This window comes from Moschus berezovskii, chromosome 16 (assembly GCF_049115385.1).
Source record: "Moschus berezovskii isolate FMDL1 chromosome 16, NW_MosBer_1.0, whole genome shotgun sequence".
NCBI classification, from domain to species: domain Eukaryota; kingdom Metazoa; phylum Chordata; class Mammalia; order Artiodactyla; family Moschidae; genus Moschus; species Moschus berezovskii.
The window spans coordinates 61,968,269-61,975,518 of NC_142475.1; the positions used below are offsets into that span (position 1 = coordinate 61,968,269).

The 7,250-nt window shown below is 41.0% G+C and overlaps 1 pseudogene; it reads right to left on the minus strand.

Moving 5' to 3' along the window:
- Positions 1-6,553: 6,553 nt before the first annotated feature.
- LOC129560546 (U2 spliceosomal RNA) lies at positions 6,554-6,697 on the minus strand (annotated as a pseudogene).
- Between the last annotated feature and the right edge of the window lie 553 nt (positions 6,698-7,250).

Consider the following 7,250-nt stretch of genomic DNA (forward strand, 5'->3'; position numbering starts at 1 on the left):
TTTTTTTCCAATGAATCAGTTCTTTGCATCAGGTGGCCAAAGTTTTGAAGCTTATGTATAAAACAGAGTTAATAATACCACATCATGCTTTTATGCTAAATAAAATGAAATGATTCTATGAGAAAGTACCTACTCCAGTTCTGGGCATATAGCAGATAGGTGTTCATGAAATTTATACTTCTAGACACTAACTGGAGCTTCCCTTGTGGCTCAGTGATAAAGAATCCACCTGCCAATGCAGGAGATATGGGTTCAATCCCTGGGTCATAAAGGTCCCAAAGAAAAGGAAATGGCATCCCACTCCAGTATTCATGCCTGGGAAATCCCTCAGAGGAGCCTGGTGGGCTACAGTCCCTGGGATCACAAAGACGTGGACACAACTTAGCGACTAAGCAACAGCAACAATAGGTACTAAGTGGCCTTTCTTATGATAAACTTAGTATCAGAGGATGTACAATGCACAAGGAGGCTGTCTTTTCAAGGACTGGGGAGTGCTGTCCGGTCAAAGTGTGATTTGACCCAAGTCTCAGAGAGTGAATAAAGATGCTAAGCGTGGATGGGCTGGAAGGTCGTGATGCAGCTAGGAGATGCCAGGGCTATTCATCTAAAACTAGCTTCATTGAAAACCAAGATGGGGGTACTAAATTTTATTTCTCAGTATTCCTTATTTATGCATATAGGAACTGAATGCACTCCGGCAACGGTCTGCTCATTTACGGCAGTCTGTCTACATATCCCTTACTGTCCCTCATTCCCAGAACACAGGGTTCCATTGAGGCAACTATTTCCAATAATTATGGTTGGATTTGAAGTTCGGTTTCAGGAAAGACGAGCCTTATTATTTCTACTCTCATTACTCATTAATCCTGCTAGTATTAGACATGGTCCTCTCTGAAAACCCTCAACCATGTTTTGATTCTTTATGTAAATGTTCATCTCCTGCTCGACATGGCATCCCGCCCTATGTCTGACAGATTGCTTATGTAATAAATGATGAATGACTCACAGTGATATACTTTGGATGGAAACACATAACTATAATTTTTGCCAATCATCAATAACTATGTCTAGAGTCTCATGTATTCCAAATTAAAAATTTTATGAATGTGGTTTTATTGATATTAATTCCAGATTGATTGACTGATGGATTGATGCAATTTGATTCTTTCTTTTATTCACTCCAAAAAGTCAACCAGCATCTATTTTAGTAGACACGGGGATGCGGGTTGGGGGAAAACCTTAAGAAAAGGATTTTCCCCTGACTTCAAGAAGCTGAAAGTCTTATGGGTGATCCAGACAAACTGTAACAAAATCCACCCTCAAACTGAAAAATGAAGACAATAAAAATATTGAGCAGAGTTCTAAGCATAGGATACTCTGGGTACATGGGAGTGAGCAGGAAAGCTAATTAAGGTCCAGTTTCACTTTGCAGTTAGTGAATCCTTGGCATTTACTCAGAGAAGCCATCATTTTCCTTGTGTTTATTTTTAAAAACTTATTATTATTTTTTTAAATTAGAGGATAATTGCTTTATAATGTTGTGTTACCTTCTGTTGTATGACAATCTGAATTAGCTATATGTATGCATATACCCCCTCCCTCTGAAGCCTCTCTCCCAACCCCCCACCCTCCCCACCCCTCTAGGTCATCACAGAGCACCGAGCTGAGTTCCCTGGTGTTATGCAGCTGTTCTCACTGGCTATCTGTTTTATGCATGGTAGTGTGTATATGTCAATGCTACTCTCTCAATTCATCCCACCCTCCCTTCCCCTGTTGGGTCCACAGTCCATTCTCTTCATCTGTGTCTCTGTTCATACCCTGCAAATAGCTTCATCAGGACCATTTTTCTAGCTTCTATATATATGTTTCCTTCTAATGCACACATCAAAACTTGATACAATTATCAGGATAATGGCTTGTGGGCTCCATGAGGGCAGTGATGGGAGCTTCTGTGGTCATCACTGAATCATCAGTGCTTTGCTTAGCACAGTACTAGGCACGTAGTAGGAGCAGGATGCCTCTCTGTTTAATGACTGAACAAACTAAAACTGATCACATATGCAATAAAGAGCTCTGATACGGGTCTGAAAAGGATAGAATGTGGGTGTGATGTTTAGTTACACTGGAGCACATTCTTGCTTTTGGAAAAGAGATTTCCATTCTATTTTAAACGTCCTGAATTGTATCTAGCCACATTGCCACCTTTCAGAAGCTAAGGGGATTCCTGGACCACGAGCACAGTTCCAAATGTAGAGACATTCCCAGTGACTGAAGGAACACCCGAGAAAGTCAGAGAGGCTTTCTCCAAATGGACCAGATTTATAGGGTGAGAAGAGACAGGTGAATCTAGGCCAGAGGCCAGGGTTCCTCATTTATTCTGTCATTGGCATGTAAGGACCTTAACAAGATATAAAAGCAACTGACTTCTGCATTCCTGCCCTTGAAAGACACTTAGCCCAGAAAACTCCATTCCCAACTGTCTACTGCACTGCCCTGGTGTGTCTGGTTGCTTCAGGCAACCAGTTCCTCGGTGTCTTAGAAGGAGCACAGGCATTGCAAGAGGCTTCACCTTCCAGCTCTGCTACTTTCTAGCTCTGTGGCCCAGATCAGCTTCCTCCCTTGGCTGTAAAATGAAGGGGTGGGGCCTCCTGATGTCCAATCACAATGATGATTGAGTGTCCAGAAGATTGGAACCCGAGTCCTCAAGTGCAAGACTCAGCTCAGCCACTCTACTTCCTGGCTATGATTTGGGCTTCCCTGGTGGCTCGGATGGTAAAGAATCAGCCTGTGATGCAGGAGACGCAAGTTTGATCCCTGGTTTGGGAAGATCCCTGGGAGAAGGGGATGGCTACCCACCCCAGTATTCTTGCCCGGAGAATGCTATGACTCACCCATGGACAAATCCAAGGTCTTGTTAGAGGAGGGACTCGCCCTTCTGCCGGAAAGCACGTCTCCTTTTGGACCCTGGAATCAGCTAGGCTGTGACTCCCTGCCAGACTGTGAGCTTGCTGAGGGCAGGGGCTGCGTTGTGTGTGCCCTGTTTCTGTGGTGGTGTGGCTCGCAGCGGATGCTCCCTGCATGTTAGGGAAGGAGTGAAACTCCATCTCTGTGCCAGGCTCTCAAGAGGGCATTGGTGACTGCCTGTCCACGCATGTCCTCTAGATGGCAAACTCAGCTCAATTTTGGACAGGCGTCAGAGCCTCCAGCAGGGCGATGCCCTGGCGTGGAATACCTTATTGGAAATCCAGTTTCATTCAGTGCTCAAGGGATCCTCAGAAGGCTGCAGGACTCCTGGAAAGGCCAGCCAGGCAGGATGAATCTCTCTTCTCCTCCAGGGAGATAGTGGGTGTGAGTTTGTCATCTCCCCTCTTCCACCAGCGTTTTCTGAACAGAGGAAATAGCCCCTCGAGGTGGGGAAGACCGGGAAGGAGCTAACCTTTTTTCATAGGCATTGCTGAGTGGTTTCACATATATTTTCTCATCTAATTCTCACAGTGACCCTGCGATCTGAGTAGTGAGTGTTGTTATTTCCCGTTTATAAATGATGACACACAGACTTGGAGACATTAAATCATCTCATCACGGTAGCTTTTTTAGAAGGGCGGGATTGCTAAATTATGTCCCAATGTCTTAGCCACTTCTACCTGCTGTCCTTGTTTAACTCAGCAAGAAAAGGTTGAAAATCAAGGGCAGGGAAACAGAAATATGGTAGCTTTAATGAACTATTTACATGTAAGAGAAGATAGTAAGAGCTATCAGTTCTAGGCAGTGACATCTACTTTAGTCTGAGAAGATGACCAGTGCCTCAGGTCTCGGCCAGGCAGGGTTTTATGTGTCTTTGGATTTCTGCCATAGCTTCCAGGGATAATTGCTTTACAGTATTGTGTTGGTTTCTGCCATATATCAACATGAGTCAGCCATGGGTATATGAATGTCCCCTCCCTCTTGAACTTCCCTCCCACCTCCCTCTCCATCCCACCCCTCTAGGTTGTCACAGAGCACTGGATTTGAGCTCCCTGCATCATATAGCAAGTTCCCACTGGCTGTCTATTTTACACATGGTAAAGTGTATGTTTCCATCCTCCTTTCTTGCTTTCTTACTTCCATCCTCTCCTTCCCCTGCTGTGTCCACAAGTCTGTTCTCCACATTTGCGTCTCTGTCATTGCAGGGATCCCTTTTTAAAAGGCAATCAGCTGCAAAAGTTCTAGGTGCTTCTGGTACCAGGAACTCTTGGCTGAAAGGAGGCTCATTTCCTCCAAAGATAGATCTCTAATTCTCTCTCTTTCTCATGCTTTGGAAATGGATGAGGCTTTGGGGAGAAAGGTGAATGGGAAAATTTATTTCTCACTTGCATAACGGATATCAGTTGAGCTCTCATTATGGTCTGCACGGTGTTTTGTCAGGCATAACCCTCACAAGGTTAAAGCATGTAGAAGCCCTACCTTAGGAAAAGGAGATATTAAGACATGAGAAAAAAATAATTACAATATAAGCTAGAAAACACCAAGGGTCTTGATTATGTTCCTGAGTTTGGGAGGAATTCTGGGTTCTTGGTGGACTCTGGGAAGACTTCATGGTAGAGGTGATATTTTAGTTGGGCCTTGAAGACTACATAGTCTAAGGTCAGTCAGTGCTTTCTTGAAGGATACGAAGAGAAGTAGTGGCATGTAAAAGCCAGGAAAGTTTAAAAACCAATATGTACAGATGGGGAGCAATGGGTCCTGTAATCCCCCATGGTTGACAAATGAGAAGTTACAGTCGGGGAAGAGGGACTCAGATTGGAGAGGTCTTAAACATCATGTTCATTTTCCATTGTGATTATTGTTCTGTTTTTCCTTTTTCTATGAAGTTTTGCTTTATATAGTTAATAAGTTGTATGCAAATTTTAAATTACTACATCTAGCATGTTGACCTTATATCATAAAATATGTCTCCTTATCTTTAATAATACTTCTAATAATAACCTTAGAGTTTCTATTGATTGATGTCAGTATAACTACACCAGAGTTCTTTGGTGAGTTTTTGCAGAGTTCATCTTGTAAAACCATTTGAATTTTAACATTTCTGTGTCCTTGTATTTAAGGACATCTCAACAGCAAACTGGTTTTCTTTTTTTTTTTTCTGAATCTGACAGTGTGGGTCTTTCAATGAAACAAATTTAGTCCGTTAGCATTAAGTATAGTTACTTATATTTATGCTGTTAAATCTTTTTATTTGATTCACTTATATTTACCTTTTTTCTTTCATGATTGCTTAGGAATATGCAAATATTTATAAATTCTATAGAATTATTAAGCTTAACATAATATTGTTATCACCTTCCCAACAATGCTAGGATTTGGAACACTTTATTTTCTGTTGCTTTTTAGTGGTTTATATTTGCTGTAACTTTACATATATTTTAAGCCCATAAATTTTTAATTTTTTGTGTTGTCTATATTCATTTAGTTTTGCCAACATTCATTTAGTTTTGCCAACATATTTGCTCTTCCTATTATTCTTAATTTCTGCTCCCATTTCTGTGTTTCCAACTGGGATGATTTTCATTCTGCCTAAAAATTTCTTTTTCTGAATATCTGCTGGATAAAAATTATTTGTTTCTGCTTGTCTGGAAATGCCTTTATGTTCCCTTCACTTTGAAGGATATTTTCTCTGAGCATAGAGTTCTACATTTGTGTTATTTGTCTTCTAGATTTTCACAGATAGTTTCTATTGTCTTCTGGCTTCTATTGTTTCTGTTGAGAAGTCAGTCTTAAGTCTTATTATTTCTTATTTGAAGTTAAAGTTCTTTTTTTTTCTTTGCTTTTAATTTTGTGTGTGTGTATATGTGGTTTTCAGTTGTTTGACTATGATATGCTTCGGTGTGATTTCTTTTATATTTATTCTGCTTGAGTTGTTTTGTTGTTGTTCAGTTGCTGAATAGTGTCTGACTCTTTGCAACCTCTGGACTGCAGCACACCAGGCCTCCCTGTCCCTCACCATCTCCCAGAGCTTGCCCAAACTTATATGCATTGAGTTGGTGATGCCATCCTGCCACCTCATCCTCTGTCGTCCCCTTCTCCTGCCTTCAATCCTTCCCAGAATCAGGGTCTTTTCCAATGAGTGGGCTCTTCACATCAGGTGGCCAAAGTATTGGAACTTCAACTTCAGCTTCAGCATCAGTCTTTCCAATGAACATTCAGAATTGATTTTCTTTAGGATTGACTGGTTTGATCTCCTTGCTGTTCAAGGGACCCTCAAGAGTCTTCTCCAACACCACAGTTCAAAAACATCAATTCTTTGGCACTCAGCCTTCTTTATGGTCCAACTCTCATGTCCATACATGACTACTGGAAAAAACCGTAGCTTTGCTTCCCTTGTGGCTCAGCTGGTAAAGAATCTGGCTACAATGTGGGAGACCTGAGTTCGATTCCTGGGTTGGGAAGATACCCTGGAGAAGGGAACGGCTACCCACTCTAGCATTGTGGCCTGGAGAATTCCATGGACTGTATAGTCCATGGGGTTGCAAAGAGTTGAACACGACTGAACGACTTTCACCTTCACCTTGATTATACTGGGTTGTTTAACTATCTTTTTTTTTTATATATATAATTTTCAGCCATTGCTTTTCTATTTAAACAGTCTGTCTCATTCTTTCATCTTTTCTGATAAGAACAGATACTACACTTGATCTTAGCCGAAAGGCCGAGAAGCGATCTTTCATCTTTTCTAGAACAATCATATATATATATTAGAACTTCATACGTTATCATTCATATATATATATACACATCATTTACATATATGGATATAATATGTATAGATATATCTATCATTTTATCTTATCCTCTTTATGTATTTTCAATGTTTTTAACTCTGTGCTTCAGCCTGTATGTTTTCTACTGATCTATTTTCCATTTGACTAATCCTTTCTTTTGCGGCACCTAATTTGCTGCTAAGGCTACCTATTGAGTTCTTAATTTCAGTTATTGCATTTCTCAGTTCAATATTTGTATTTTTTGCTAGTTTCATTTCCTTGATGGAATTGTCCATTTTGTTATTCATTTTTTAAGATGTCAATCATAGTTAAAAACAATATTTGGGTCATGCAGCAGGCAGAATCATAAGTTGGACACCAAGTTTCACCCCTCCCGCCACCTATGTACATGGTCCCCTCCCTCTTAGTGTGAGCGGTTTCTGAGGATGTGGTGTGATATGACTCCCTGATTAGGTTATGTTATATAACAAGCATGATGACATAGTGATTGGT